The following is a 17,260-nucleotide window of genomic DNA, read 5'->3' on the forward strand; positions in this document are numbered from 1 at the left end:
ATTCAAATTAAAGATTTGGACAAAAAGAAGATCTATCTGAAAGCTCAGAACTAGTGTGCTTCACTTTATAACTCTCTAACTGTGGTTTCCCTGTAGAGTGTCTGGCCAGGTAATTTCCTTGGAATGTCTACTGGTGAGAATGTCTTCATTTTTTTGGCTACTCAGAATTCTTGGAGGAACTGAGTGGCAAAAGGAAGTGAGTGTTCCCTCACTCTGGATATAAATATGTACTTAATCTTCCTGTGGTTAGTGTCATAGTTCCATCTTCAACTCTGTTTGGTGACCACCCCCAGTCCAAAAACTACCTGTTTTATGCTTTCTAAATATACTAGGTAACTCCAGTATTGAGAAGGAGAAAGATTTGGGTATCTGGTCATTCCTCAATTCCTTTTTTTTTTTTTTTTTTAAGCTCATCAGTTCCACTTGCAGAGGTAATTGGTGCTGTCAGCTTCTGGAACTTTTAATGTTCCTGTGTGGGGGTATAAATTGGATTATTTCTTAGTTTTTCCCAATATTGGCTACTACTGAGTCACTTATCTTTTCCTAGTATTGGCTATAAAAAAAGAGCTTTCTTAATCATCTGCTTTCCAGCTACCAAAATTTGTTGCTATATCTTCTCTTATTCTCCTTGTCCTTTTAAGTTTATGACAAACAAAAAACAAAAAACCCTTACTGTTGTCCTAGAGAGATTTTTGGTGAGCGTGAAAGAAAATGTATGTGGTTAAAGTGCCATCTTAATCCAGAATTTCTGATAACTCTTAAAGCATGCCTAACTATGTCTTTTACCTTTGAATCTCCAGTGCCTAGAACAATATCTGGTGAATATTAGGCCCTCAATATATATTTATTGAATATATATGTGTATTGGGTATGTATGTGTAAATATATATTGATATGTATGTGTATATACACATATATTTAATTTATCTTATATATAAGTATATACTAAATATACATAGCTATAATTTTATTTGGTTTCCAGTGAAAGAAATACAACTAAATAAACTAAAAAAGAAAAACTAAATAAATCTAGAAGTGAATTTATTGACCCATGTGACTGGGAAACAAAGGGGTAGATCTTGCTGCAAGCAGATCTAGGGACTCTAATGAAATAATCAGATTGCTTGATTTCTCTGTGTTTTGGCCTTATTCCCCTCTGTGTTAGTCTGTTCTCAGACTGCTATGAAGAAATACTCGTGACTGGGTAATTTGTAATGGAAAGAGGTTTAATTGACTCACAGTTCTGCATTGGCTGGGGAGGCCTCAGAAAACTTACAAGCATGGTGGAAGGCAAAGGAGAAGCAGGCACCTTCTTTACAGGTTGGCAGGACAGAGTGACTGTAAGCAGGGGAAATTCCAGATGCTTATACTATCAGATATCGTGAGACTCACTCGTTATCATGAGAACAGCATGGGAGAAACTGCCCCCATGATCCAATTACCTCTACCTGGCCCTGCCCTTGATGTGGAGGGAATTATAGGGATTATGTGGATTACCATTCAAGATGAGATTTTGGGTGGGGATACAGCTACGCCATATCACGCCCTTTATAGACATAGAGCAGGCAGGGTAATTTATATCCTTTTCTCATGGTTCTAAAAGCAAGCTTCCTTTTCTTTGGGCACTGAATTGAAAACTCTTAGATATAAACTTTTGTTGACTGATTTGAGAAACATGTCTACTCCTGAACCAATCAGGGTGGCTGGGAAAATGAAATACACAGGCTTTATATCCTGTGGTCCATGGGCCAAATCTGGCCTGTCATCTTTTTAATTTTTTTTAAATACCATAGGCTAAGAAGAAGTTTTTCACATTTTTTTTTAAATGGTTACATTAGCTTTTAAAAATACCTCTATAACATCTTCCATTTTGTCTTTTTTGGTCCTGAAAGCCTAAAATATTTACCATGCAATTTGCTATGACTGGCTGAGTCTTGGTGTGATGGATCATGTACACACTTCTGGCTGGATAGATGAGATACAGTGATTGCAGGCTCAGTAGAGACAAATGTTTATAGTGGAGGGGTTAGTTTTGCAAATAAAGTATACGTGCTGAACAGGCAAAATGCCACAAATAGTAATTATTCCTAAGGATTAAAAGCTTTTCCTATTAATGGTACAAATCCAAATACATATTCATGTGGGTGTTATATAATTAAAACAGTTTCTCTCCATTCTTCCAACAACTTGAGAGCTATTATAGCTGTAGGCATTTTGTGAAAAACTTAATTTATCGCTAATTCTAAGACTAAAGCAATGTATGCCTAGTCTAAGATGAGGTAGTCTTTAGGTTGAGTAGAATAATATTTATTTGCATCAGTTTTCAAGCTACATAATGAAAGAGATAACTAGCCATTTGGTATGGATCAATGTATTCATTCATTTAACAAACATTTATTGATAAAATGTTAGTGTCTAGTTACTACCTAGTTACCTTCTTCCCTACGCTAGTAACTATATTTATCAATTTTTGAGTTATATCCCTACTGTTTCTTTTATAAACTATAAGTAAACACACACATATACACACACATGTGTACACACACACATATATATACACACTCGTGTGTGTGAGTGTATATATATATATCCAAGTGCCCTTGCCATTTCTGACACAAAAATAGCATACTATGAACAATGGACTGGGCACTGGGCATGTAGTGGTAAGCACAATGCAGAGGTTTCTAGTCTAATGGTGTATTTGATGTTCATGTAACTTTCTCAATGTGGCTTTCAAGGGCCTTCTTCAACTCACTTTGCCTCACTGATTTCTGCAGATCTCTCCATTTTATCTCATCCAAAATATCCGTTTTGACTGAGTCAATGATTACACTGACCTTTTTTAAAGAGCATACTCATTCCTGTCTCTAGCTCTATTTCCCTTCCCAGAATTGCTTCTTCACAGATCCAAAATCAAGCATTTCCTAGGAATCCCAGCCCAAGGCCAATTTGCTCTTGGCACATCTCAGCTATAATGTACACATTTCTATAACACCTATACTGTATGCCATATAGCCCAACACTAGATTACATACTGTCCAATAATTACATCTGGGGTTTTCATTTGAAAACCTCAAGAACTAAGCTTACATACTTCCAGTTGTTTTAGCCTCCCACAAAGTTTAGTTCTACCTTTAAATAAACATGTTGACTCAGTCTGACCTTTGAGAATCAGGATCACAAGAAGATTCAGGTCCAATTATAGAACTTGGTAACAGTTAAAATTTCACTTTCATTCTCTGGAGATAGTCCTTCATAAATAATGTATACATATTCATTTACCCTTTGACCCACTTAAAATCTATCTCACAGCAAAGTACTAAATGGCCTTTGTAGAAGACTATTCATAGAAACTTTATTTATAATTGCAGTGGAAAAATCCATTAATAAGGAACTGGTTGAAGAAAGCTATGGTTTATTCACCTAATGAAGGGTAAAAAAGCAAATAAATAAGGGATAAATAGGATATCAATATGCTAATATAGCATTGATATGGTTTGGCTGTGTCCTCACACAAATCTCATCTTCTGTTGTAGCTCTCATAATTCCCACATGTCATGGGAGAGACCAGGTGGGAGGTAATTGAATCATGGGGGCAGGTCTTTCCTGTGCTGTTCTCGTGATAGTGAATAAGTCTCATGAGATCTGATGGTTTTATACAGGGGAGTTCCCCTGCACATGCTCGCTTGCCTGCTGCCCTGTAAGATATCCCTTTGCTCTTCCTTTGTCTACCGCCATGATTGTGAGGCTTTCCAATCCATATGGAACTGTGAGTCTATTAAACCTCTTTCTTTTATAAATTAACTAGTCTCAGGTAAACAGATTAATACAAGAAGACTAATAAAAAATAATATTTTTCAGTAAAATAAGCAAAATGAAAAAGAGTATTCATAGTAAGATATTTCAGTGTCAGAAATGGGAAAGGCACTTTGGTGTCTATATATATGTGTGTGTGTGTGTATATATGTGTGTGTGCATATATATGCAAGTATATATATGTGTGTATGTTTACTTATATTTTATAAAAGAAACAGTTGAAATATAACTTGGAAATTGATAAATATAGTTACTTGCATAGGGAAGAAGGTAACTAGATGGAGGAAACAAAGATGTTATTGAGATTTCTGTGAATGTACCTTGTTATATAGTTTTCTTTCTAGAACCCTGTAGAAGCTTTTACATAATTAAAAATAATAAGTTCAATAGAGAAGAAAATGCAATCTCTAAAAATGGGAGTGGGGGAGTAAAAAAGCAAATAAACCTAACTTATATTAAGTTGACATAAACACACAGAAAATAATTATTTTAAGTGCATGTAAAGCACAGTATTTTAGTTGTACTTCCTTAGTGAGATTTATTTCTAGACAAAAAATCACATTACATCATAAACTGTATTCAGTTAACTTATAATTAATAGTAATATTCATATTATTATTTTGAAACTATCATAGAAATGTTATACTACAAACCAAATACGTAATTATGTTCAGATCTTTAGGAAATAAGACTTTTCAGCAGGAAAGAAAGAAAGATACAAGTATAAAATCAAAGTAAAGTAAAAGCCCTACGTTCTCACATTTGAAATAGAAATAACAATATGAACTTATCATTTATTTCCTCTTATACAATTTTTTGACTTTGTCTATTAAAAAAGCATAAAAGCAATTATAACCCAGTAACAATGAGTATCCTCATCACCCAGATTGTGGTTACTCATATCATTGTCTACTAAAAAGAAGCAAGACTCCTTGAAAAATTGATTAAGTTCCAGGCCTGAGATAGAAAATGTGCAACATGATTCCATGGTATCATATTATACCAGGAAGGAAAAAAAATGTTGTCAAGGATTAGTGGTGCTATTTCAAAAGAGTACTTTCTTAGCATGGGACAATTTGAGCATTAAAAACAGGAAAAATAGCTAATGGATGCTGGGCTTAATACCTAGGTGATGGAATGATCTGTGCAGCAAACCACCATGGCACACTTTTACCTGTATAGCAAACCTGCACATCCTGCACAAGTAACCCTGAAGTTAAAAGTTGGAAATTTAAAAAAAAAACTGCAACTGATTAAAATACATTAAATGTATTAAAGTGATTTTTTGTTGATACATAATTATATTAATATATATTTATGGGGTGCATATGATATTTGGTACAAGCACACAATGTATAATGAGCAAATCAGAATAATTGGGATATCTGTCACCTCAAACATTTAGCCTTTCTTTGTGTTGAGAACATTTCAAATCTTTGCTTCTGGCTATTTTGAAATATACAATAAATGATTGATAACTATAGTCACTGTGCTATAGATAACTATAGTCACACTAGAACTTATTTTTTCTATCTAACTATATTTTTATACCCATTAACCAACCTCTGTTCATCCCCCCTCCCCACTACATGCATTCTTAATAAAATATAAAAAGAGGTCACAGGGTAGCAATGGAAGTTGTTGGTTACAACCTCATTCTCTGAAAAGTGATCAATAAAGAGATAGAATTAAGATTTATCCTATCTTTCCTTTGCCAAATACAGTTATTTTGGTATAATGCTTGTCTGTAATGTACACATTTGTTCATACATAGTAGGTAAAAGATAAAATACAATCATTGCTATGGTCTGAATGTTTATGACCCTCCAAATTCATATGTTGAAATCCTAACCCTCAAGGTAATGGCATTAGAAGATGTGGCCTTTGGGAAGTGATTAGATCATGAGGGTAGAATCCTTATGAATGGGATTAGTGCCCTATAGAAGAGGTCCCAGAGAACTGCCTTTTCCCTTCCATCATGTGAAGATACAATGAAGAACCAGGAATTGAGCCATCATCAGCCCCCGAGCCTGCTGGCACCTTGATCTTGGACTTTCCAGTACCTAAAGCTATAAGAATTAAAACTGTATTGTTGACACACAGCCCAGTTTATGACATTTTTGTTACAGCAGCGTATAGTCTAAGACATAAGGCAATCATCAAAACTCAAAATGAAAACCATACAATTTTTATAAGATTAATGTCTAGCATTACCTATTATAGTTACATCTACCATGTACAGTAATTGCATCCTGGAAGATCATAGTGCTTGTGAAGCGGTACACAGAACATGCACTCTCATGTCATTTTCTGTCTCTTACTTCAATTACTCATATGCATTGCCTTACAAGTGTGTATCATGTTCTTCTCCTGAGTTTGGAAACTATTTATACAGAATCTAAAACATGAGTAAGTGTCCTGGTTATAAAAATACAAGGAATGAATGAAAAGAAAGACCTCACGTATTGTGGCAAAGCCTGAAGTAATAAAGTGTTTCAAAATAAACAAGAGAATATTTGTTATTGTGACAGACTGTAAACCTAATCTACACTGTGTACCCTAAGAGAAAATGCTATTCAAATAAAAGAAACAATAAATCTTAACACATTGTGGTTATCATCATCTTTCACTAAGACTGAACAGCTCCTGCAGTAGACTGTGAGATAAGGATGAGAATGCTGAGTACAGCAGGATATCACTTAGAGGCATCTGGTCTCATTGCGATGTACAAGCTGCTGCTTTGTGAAAGAGAGAAACTGATAAAATTCAAGTTTCTATTTTAAGCCAATGTAGAAAAAAATCAAGGCAATGAACTCCAGCTTCTAATTTTATTACATTTTATCCTAAGAATGATAATATGCTTTCTTCTGCCTTTTCTCCATAAATTAAAAGTTAAAATTCTTTAATATATCAACTCTGCCAAGCAAAGTTTATGTCTACTGTCAAAGTAAAGTTTATTATTTACCATAATATTTCTTTATAAGGAATTTAATATTTTAAAATGGTGTAACATACTAAGTTTTATTTATATTTAAACACCTATTGAATTATTCAGGTTTATATTCAGTATCACCCTTATTTTCCCATAAGTCTTGTTATACTTATCAGACAAAATTGCATGATGCAGCAATTCCATGATGCATCATTTCATTAAAAAAATGACTTTAGGCCCGGCGCGGTGGCTCAAGCCTGTAATCCCAGCACTTTGGGAGGCCGAGACGGGCGGATCACGAGGTCAGGAGATCGAGACCATCCTGGCTAACACGGTGAAACCCCGTCTCTACTAAAAAATACAAAAAACTAGCCGGGCGCGGTGGCGGGCGCCTGTAGACCCAGCTACTTGGGAGGCGGAGGCAGGAGAATGGCGTAAACCCGGGAGGCGGAGCTTGCAGTGAGCTGAGATCCGGCCACTGCACTCCAGCCTGGGCGGCAGAGCCAGACTCCGTCTCAAAAAAAAAAAAAAAAAAAAAAAAAAAAAAAAAAAAAAAAAAAAATTGACTTTAGTTGATGAAAGATATTCTTTAGAGAAGAATTCCAGCTAATAAATGGACAGGATATGGTAGAATTGGGAAGTCACTCTTTGTGATCACAAATAAAGTAATACATTTAGACAATAATCATCAATAGCCACTCAAACCACTTGCCGAGAAGTCAGTGAAAGCTTTTTAGTAAGTGATCAAACTGATACAACTTGAATACAATCATCAATACTGGAATCACATAAGAGGTGTTGTGGGCCTCCTGATGAGATGCAGATATGAAATGTTTGTATCACAAAAAAAAAAAAAAAAAAACCTGGATATAATCAAGTCTACTTTCTTTAGGTCTTATAGTTTATGTAAATTATAAATACCACCACAAGACAGTAATCATCCAAATTTGGAATGTGAGACATTGCGTAAGACAACCTGGCTATCCAACAAATAAATGGTATATAAGAATTAAATAGCAAAAGAGGGTGACTCACATAAATTTTAAAAGTCCCAAGAAATATAATATACAAGCAGTCTATGGATCCTTTGCAGATGTTGGTTTGAATAAGCCAATAGAAAGAGGACATTTTTAGACAAATGGGGACATATATGGACTGGGTATAAAATAATGAAGAATTATAATTGGTTTATTTTAGGTGTTATGATGGCAGTGGTGACCTGTCTGGAGTGGCTACTGCCATGATGCCAGCTGCAGTGGGGGAGATCCTGCTGGGACTGTGTGCTCCACAGAGCCAGCAGGAGCCGGGAACAGGCAGGAACCCTGCCTTATCTCACCCCCTTTCAAGTTGGCAGGGCAGGAGCCTCGTATTCCCTGGGCAAAGATGCTGTTCCCCAGCCATGGTTCTGGACCCAGACATGACTGTGCTTGTGGGGCCCAGGAGCAGGCAGGAGCTCCACCCTCCCAGGGGCAGGAAGTCACCCAAGCTGCAGCTGTGGACCCAGACATCACTGCACTCTTGGGGGCCAGGGAGGTGCCTCTGTCCCTGCAGGCTTGGCTATGCCTGCTCCTGCTGCCTGGCCTCTCCCCACTCCTAGTGCCTGTTCCAATCTTGGAGCAAAGTTGAGGCTGACACACCAGCCCCCTGCCACCTTGGCCCCTTGTGAACTTTGGGTGCTGACAAGTGTGGGAGTGAGGCCGAGGCAGGGCTGAGGGCAGCTCAGCGTGGGCCTGTGGGCTCCACTCAGCATGAATGGTCCAGGTGACAGCAGGAGGCAGACAGGCTTCGGGGTAGAAAGGGATGGGTCCCTGAAGCCCCACCTTCAAGTCAAGGATGGCCTGAAGTCTGGGGGCTGGGCTGACAGACCAGAATGTGAACTTACGGTGCTTTTTCCTGCTGCCCCTGGCCACCCATGAACCAATCAGCATGTACTTCCCCCTCTGAAGCCCATAAAAACCTTGAACTCAGCCAGATTTGGAGAGGTGATGGGATGATCAGCTGTGGAGAGGAGCTCCCCACCCCAGGGTCGTCTTTGCTGTGAGCTGAACATTCGTTGGGACAACCTGCCTGCAGAGAGGAGCTACCCAATGTGCATCTCCTCTGAGCTATTCTGTGTCTCAATAAAGCAGCTCTTCACCTTGCTCACCTGCCACTTGTCCGTGTACTTCCATTCTTCCTGGATGCAGGACCTGTTGAATGGCAGAGCTAAGAGAACTGTAAGACAAACGGGGCTGAAACATGCCCCTTGCTTACCATATTATGAGTGACAAGAAGAGAAGAGAGAAGGAGGGTGAGAGAAGGAGAAAAGAGCTGTGACCCTTCAGGGAGTCCAGGCCTAGGAGCTCCCTGAGCTAGGGCTGTGACACCCTCTTTGGGGCTTTATGGTTCCTGGCATCTCCAAGCTTCTGGGTGCCACCATGTTCCCCAGTGCCAGCCATGGAAGCTGCTTGCAGTACACCTGGTTCAGCCACAGCCTTGCAGGGAGCTGGTGCCTGTGCCAGCAGCTGTAGCAGCTCACCCTGTTGCAGCCGGTGTGCCTGGCTGTGTGCAATGGCCAAATCCCATGCTCACTCACACACCCCTCACTGCTTCACACCTGGCCAGTAGTGGAGCTGAGCGCAGCCTGCCAGTCTAGTGGGTGGAATGAGCCCAGTGGGTCCGAGCAAAACTCAGGCAAAGGCACTACTGGCCACAGAGGTTTCAGGCTGGCGAAGCAACACCCCAAGAATCCCATGACAATAATAGCTTGGACATTATGTTAAACAAACATCCCAAACATCCCATTCTTCAGCTAGAGATGCATATTGAAATATTTATAGGTAAAGTTACATAATTTTTAGAATTATTACAAAAATATGTGGGCTTCCATGTATGGTTTAGGATGTGAAAAGACAGGGCTGTTTTTTTTTTTGCCATAGTAGCACCAGGGAAAATCTAGATAATATAAAAACTTTGTATTCCTACAGGACTATCTAAGACAGGTGGACTGGATAAAACATCAATGAACTGATTTCTAGGGAGAAGAGGGTTTTAAATACTCAAACTCTTTAAGAAATAGTTCCCTAATGAGCAGTGGAGGTGGGAGTGACAGTGGAAGTGGTGACATCACTGGTGGTTGGGACACTGGAAACGTGTCTGGAATTGGTTGCTTCTGGTGGGTTCTTGGTCTCGTTGACTTCAAGAATGAAGCCATGGACCCACGCGGGGAGTGTTACAGTTCTTAAAGATGGTGTGTCCAGAGTTGGTTCCTTCAGATGTTCAGATATGTCCAGAGTTTCTTCCTTCCAGTGGTTTTGTGATCTTCCTGACTTCAGGAGTGAAGCCGCAGACCCTCGCGGTGAGTGTTACAGCTCACAAAGGTAGTGCGGACCCACAGAGTGAGCAGCAGCAAGATTTATTATGAAGAGCAAAAGAACAAAGCTTCCATAGTGTGGAAGGGGACGAGTGGGTTGCTGCTGCTGGCTCTGGTGGCCAGCTTTTACTCCCTTATTTGGCCCCACCCACATCCTGCTGATTGGTCCATTTTACAAAGTGCTGATTGGTCCATTTTACAGAGTGCTGATTGGTGCGTTTACAATCCTTCAGCTAGACACAAGGTGCTGATTGGTGGGTTTACAAACCTTTAGCCAGACACAGAGCTCTCATTGGTGCATTTACAGTCCTCTAGATAGAAAACTTCTCCAAGTCCCCATTCCACCCAGGAAGTCCAGCGGGCTTCACCTCTCAGAAAGACTGAAGGTTGGAGACTGGACTTAAACTCAGTCTTTTGAAGCTGAAGCTAGTTACTGATCTAATAACCACTCAGGGAATTCCAGTGTATCTTGTCATTTTAGCTGCCTGATACAGGGAGGAACTCCTGCTCTCTGGGAAAAAACCAAAATAATACAATCATATTTTCTAATCTCCACTGTTTTTCTATAAATAATATCTGGTAATCAATAAAAAATTACTAGGCATAAAAAGAATGTAGGACTTGGCCGGGCGCAGTGGCTCACACCTGTAATCCCAGTACTTTGGGAGGCCCAGGCGGGTGGATCACCTGAGGTCGGGAGTCGGAGAGCAGCCTGACCAACATGGAGAAACCCTCCCTCTACTGAAAATACAAAAAAAGTGGCCAGGCATGGTGGTGCAAGCCTGTAATCCCCGTCACTCGGAAGGCTGAGGCAGGAGAATTGCTTGAACCCGAGAGGCGGAGATTGCAGTCAACCGAGATAGCGCCATTGCACTCCAGCCCCAGCAACAAGAGCAAAACTCCGTCTCAAAAAAAAAAAAAAAAAAAAAAAAAAAAAGTAGGACTCAAATTTAATCTGGGGTGGGGGGTGGGAAAGAGGAAAAGAAGTGAGTAACCCAACATTAGAATTAGCAAACCAAGATTTTAAAGTAAGTATAAATATGTCCCAGAATTTACAGGAAAACATAGAATGAGCCAACAGAGAAGGAATGTAAGCAGAGAAATAAAAATTACTAAAGAAAAATCAGAAATTCTGGATATATAAAACAAATACTTGAAATAGAATATGCTTTATATGGTTTTAAAAGCAGAACAAATACTGTAGAAGAAAGTATAAGTGAAGTGAAAACGGCCTAATGCAAATTATACAAAATGAAGTACATGAAGGAAAAATGACTAAGAAAAGATAAAAATGTCAGATAGCAATGGGACTAAATACATGAAGTTATTTTACACACACACACACATTCCAGAATAATAGGAGACTGGTACAAAAAAATACGTGAAGAAGTAACTGGAAAATTTCCAAAGTTGATGAAAAATACAAGCTTATAACTCCTGAATAAATAGCAAGACAAATATGCTACAATTCCACTGCCCCCCAGGCACATCATAGTCAAAGTGCAAAGAAAAGATCAAGAAATCTACAGAAAATCCACTATCTGTAATAAGTGAGTGAAGAAAGGTCTCAGGATATAAAGTCAGTGTAAAAATTATATTTCTGTGTATTAGCAAAAACAACTGAAAAAAATGCCAATTACAAAAGCACAAAGAACCGTAAATATCTAGGAACAAATCTAAGACCTTCTCACTGAAAACTGAAAAAAAAAAACCCAGTCACTGGGAGTAGAGAAAGATCTTTTAAAAAAGAAGAGACACATCAGGCTCATGAGTTAGAAGATTTACTATCTTCCCCCGATTAATCTGCAGATTCAATGAAATTCCAATCACTAATGTAGAAGGGCTTTTTATAGAAATTGTCAAGATGATACTACAATCTGTATGGTAAAGGACATATTCCTAGAATAGCAAAAGAAGAATAAAGGAGGAAGAGTTCTTTATATTCTGTAGGCATATGATCTGATTTTAGGATTTACTATAAAGTTATCAAGACAGCATAGTTCTGGAGTAAAGGTAGAAAGATAGATGAATGTGACACAATAGAGTCTGAAAATATACCCACGACTGTAACCAAATATTTGATAAAGGCAGAAATGTAACTCGGTGAAGAAAGAACAATCTTTTCTATAAATGCTATATAACTGGCTGGATATCTGTGTGGAAAAAAAAGTGAACGTGATGCATACCTCATGTGATCTGCAAAAATTATTTTAAATGGATTACAATCATAGATTACAAAACCAACAAAAAAATTTTGGGAAAGAAAATATCGAAAAAAAAACCTTAGCAAAGTGGAGACTAGGCAAAGATTTCTTAATAGAACTCCAAAAGCTCTAACCAAAAAAGAAAAATAAGAAGTTAAATTGAAGTTAATCAAAATTTAAACCTTCTGTTCTTCAAAAGCCATTGTTAATTAAAAAGTAAGCTACAGACATTTAATTTCTAGCCCACCATGTAAAGAGCCTGGAGGTTGTTATTATCAACCTCATGAGAATAAGCTGAGCAAACTGAAGATCAATAACTTGTTTTAGAGCCATCAGATCATCGAGGTCACAAAGCAAACTGCTGCCCTGTAACATGGAAAGACAGACAGATACAGAGAATCACGGCTTACCAGGAGCAGAAAACTTCACTGGACCCAATAACCGGTAGGAATACTTAAAGGGTAACTGTTTAATTGCTGGAGACTGAGCATGGACTAGTTTAAGATGTGAACTCAGAGATTAAAAACTTCTGAGGGTGTAATCTTAAGGGGACCCCTAAATGTTTATGAGTTTTACATCCAGGAGCCCCACCTGGTTGCCACTGTGAGCAGAGAAAAATCCCTTCCTGCTTCTGGCAGGGAGAGGGGCAAAGTAACCATTGTGAAATATAGCCAGAGCATTCTGTTCTTCCTGCAAAGGAGAGGTCTGTCCTTAAGGGTGACTATTTTACTATAGACCAACCAACATATGTGTTTCCAGAGCCTCAGCCATGTGGGGAAAGGAGTAACAAACTCCAGCCTCATCTAGCCTTCAAAGTAGGGGAAGAGGATACCAAACTCCACCAGCTTCTACCCTCCTGTGTGGGGAAAGGGAAACACAGCTCCAGTCCCATTAGCCCCTGTCTCATAAGTAGTGGGGTAAATTGAGAAGGACTTGTCAAGGTCAAAGCCCAGAGCCACAGACTCAGGTTGGGAATTTGGAGGTAATTTAGGTGTTTTTCCATAGATGAATGTTTACTACACATTGTGGTACATATATTCAATGACCTATTATTAATCAGCAATGAAGATAAATGAGCTATCAATCTATGAAAAGGCATGGAGAAACCTCAAATGCTTATTGCACAGTGAAAGGAGCCAGTCTGAAAAAGCTACTTACTATATGATTCCAACTATATGACATTCTGGAGAAGGCAAAACTCTACAGACAGTAACAAGATCAGTGGTTTTCAGGTTTTGGGAGGAGGGATGTGGTAGGGACAAATAATTGGAGTGCAGGACATTTTTAAGTTAATACAACTATTAACTCATAGTTATGTAATGTATCATACTGTAATGATAGATACATGACATTATGCCTTTGTCAAAACCCATGGTATTGTACAACACAAAGACTGAACTCTAATTCAACTATGGTCTTTAGTTAATGATAATGTATGAACATTGGTCCATCCATTGCAAAAACTGTACCACAGTAATACAAACTTAACGACAAGAAAAGCTGTTGGGTGTGGGGACAGTGAGAGAGGCTACTGGGAACACTGTACTTTCTGAGCAATTTTTATATAAACCTAAAAACATTCTAAAGAGTAAAGTCTATTTAAGAAAAGGAAACTATAGCCTTGGGAAAATATTTCCAATATGATATCTGACAAGATTCTCAAATATTTAAATCTCAAACGTTTAATTAAGTCAGTAATTAAAAGACAAACAACCCAATTAGTAATGGGCAAAAGTCTTAGATACTTCACCAATGTCATGTATGAGATGGCCAACACTTGAAAAGATGCTTATAAATATTAGTCATCGTGGAAATGCTAATGAAAATCACAATGAATATCATTAAAAAACCACTAGAAAGGCTAAAATTTTAAAAAGACTGATATTAACAAGAGTTTACAAGAATGTAGAGTAACTAGATTTCTTATATATTCCTGAAGGGGGAACAAAATGGTACAGCCACTGTAATAGTAGCTTTTAAGTAATCATATACCTGCCTTATGATTTCTAAATTCCACTCTCAGGAAACTAAACCTTTGTTACATAAAAATATGTGAAAAAAGGCTGGGCGCCGTGGCTTATTCCTATAATCCCAGCACTTTGGGAGGCCGAGACAGGCGGATCACCTGAGGTCAGGAATTCAAGATCAGCCTGGCCAAAATGGTGAAACCCCATTTCTACTAAAAATACAAAAAATTAGGTGCAGTGGTGCACACCTGTAGTCCCAGCTACTCGGGAGGCTGAGGCAGGAGAATCGCTTGAACCCAGGAGGCGGAGGTTGTAGTGAACCAAGATTGTGCCACTGTACGCCAGCCTGGGTGACAAAGTGAGACTTCGACTCAAAAAAAAAAATGTGGGCAGACGCAAACGACTCTGTCTGACAGCTTTGAAGAGAGCAGTGGATCTCCCAACACGGAGGTTGAGATCTGAGAAGGGACAGACTCCCTGCTCAAGTGGGTCCCTGACCCCTGAGTAGCCTAACTGGGAGACATCCCCCACTAGGGGCAGTCTGACACCCCACACCTCACAGGGTGGAGTACACCCCTGAGAGGAAGCTTCCAAAGCAAGAATCACACAGGTACACTCGCTGTTCAGAAATGTTCTATCTTCTGCAGCCTCTGCTGCTGATACCCAGGCAAACAGGGTCTGGAGTGAACCTCAAGCAATCTCCAACAGACCTACAGCTGAGGGTCCTGACTGTTAGAAGGAAAACTATCAAACAGGAAGGACACCTATACCAAAAGGCCATCAGTACATCACCATCATCAAAGACCAGAGGCAGAAAAAACCACAAAGATGGGGAAAAAGCAGGGCAGAAAAGCTGGAAATTCAAAAAATAAGAGTGCATCTCCCCCAGCAAAGGAGCGCAGCTCATCGCCAGCAACGGATCAAAGCTGGACGGAGAATGACTTTCACGAGATGAGAGAAGAAGGCTTCAGTCCATCAAATTTCTCAGAGCTGAAGGAGGAATTACGTACCCAGCGTAAAGAAACTAAAAATCTTGAAAAAAAAGTGGAAGAATTGATGGCTAGAGTAATTAATGCAGAGAAGGTCATAAATGAAATGAAAGAGATGAAAACCATGACACAAGAAATACGTGACAAATGCACAAGCTTCAGTAACCGACTCGATCAACTGGAAGAAAGAGTATCTGCGATTGAGGATCAAATGAATGAAATGAAGCGAGAAGAGAAACCAAAAGAAAAAAGAAGAAAAAGAAATGACCAAAGCCTGCAAGAAGTATGGGATTATGTAAAAAGACCAAATCTACGTCTGATTGGGGTGCCTGAAAGTGAGGGGGAAAATGGAACCAAGTTGGAAAACACTCTTCAGGATATCATCCAGGAGAACTTCCCCAACCTAGTAGGGCAGGCCAACATTCAAATCCAGGAAATACAGAGAACGCCACAAAGATACTCCTCGAGAAGAGCAACTCCAAGACACATAATTGCCAGATTCACCAAAGTTGAAATGAAGGAAAAAATCTTAAGGGCAGCCAGAGAGAAAGGTCGGGTTACCCACAAAGGGAAGCCCATCAGACTAACAGCAGATCTCTCAGCAGAAACTCTCCAAGCCAGAAGAGAGTGGGGGCCAATATTCAACATTCTTAAAGAAAAGAATTTTCAACCCAGAATTTCATATCCAGCCAAACTAAGTTTCATAAGTGAAGGAGATATAAAATCCTTTACAGATAAGCAAATGCTTAGAGATTTTGTCACCACTAGGCCTGCCTTACAAGAGACCCTGAAGGAAGCACTAAACATGGAAAGGAACAACCGGTACCAGCCATTGCAAAAACATGCCAAAATGTAAAGACCATCGAGGCTAGGAAGAAACTGCATCAACTAACGAGCAAAATAACCAGTTAATATCATAATGGCAGGATCAAGTTCACACATAACAATCTTAACCTTAAATGTAAATGGACTAAATGCTCCAATTAAAAGACACAGACTGGCAAACTGGATAAAGAGTCAAGACCCATCAGTCTGCTGTATTCAGGAGACCCATCTCACACGCAGAGACATACATAGGCTCAAAATAAAGGGATGGAGGAAGATTTACCAAGCAAATGGAGAACAAAAAAAAGCAGGGGTTGCAATACTAGTCTCTGATAAAACAGACTTTAAACCATCAAAGATCAAAAGAGACAAAGAAGGCCATTACATAATGGTAAAGGGATCAATTCAACAGGAAGAGCTAACTATCCTAAATACATATGCACCCAATACAGGAGCACCCAGATTCATAAAGCAAGTCCTTAGAGACTTACAAAGAGACTTAGACTCCCAAACATTAATAATGGGAGACTTCAACACTCCACTGTCAACATTAGACAGATCAACGAGACAGAAAGTTAACAAGGATATCCAGGAATTGAACTCATCTCTGCAGCAAGCAGACCTAATAGACATCTATAGAACTCTCCACCCCAAATCAACAGAATATACATTCTTCTCAGCACCACATCGTACTTACTCCAAAATTGACCACGTAATTGGAAGTAAAGCACTCCTCAGCAAATGTACAAGAACAGAAATTATAACAAACTGTCTCTCAGACCACAGTGCAATCAAACTAGAACTCAGGACTAAGAAACTCAATCAAAACCGCTCAACTACATGGAAACTGAACAACCTGCTCCTGAATGACTACTGGGTACATAACGAAATGAAGGCAGAAATAAAGATGTTCTTTGAAACCAATGAGAACAAACATACAACATACCAGAATCTCTGGGACACATTTAAAGCAGTGTGTACAGGGAAATTTATAGCACTAAATGCCCACAAGAGAAAGCAGGAAAGATCTAAAATTGACACTCTAACATCGCAATTAAAAGAACTAGAGAAGCAAGAGCAAACACATTCGAAAGCTAGCAGAAGGCAAGAAATAACTAAGATCAGAGCAGAACTGAAGGAGATAGAGACACAAAAAACCCTCCAAAAAATCAATG

This window comes from Macaca thibetana, chromosome 17 (assembly GCF_024542745.1).
Source record: "Macaca thibetana thibetana isolate TM-01 chromosome 17, ASM2454274v1, whole genome shotgun sequence".
In the NCBI taxonomy this organism is placed as follows: Eukaryota; Metazoa; Chordata; class Mammalia; order Primates; family Cercopithecidae; genus Macaca; species Macaca thibetana.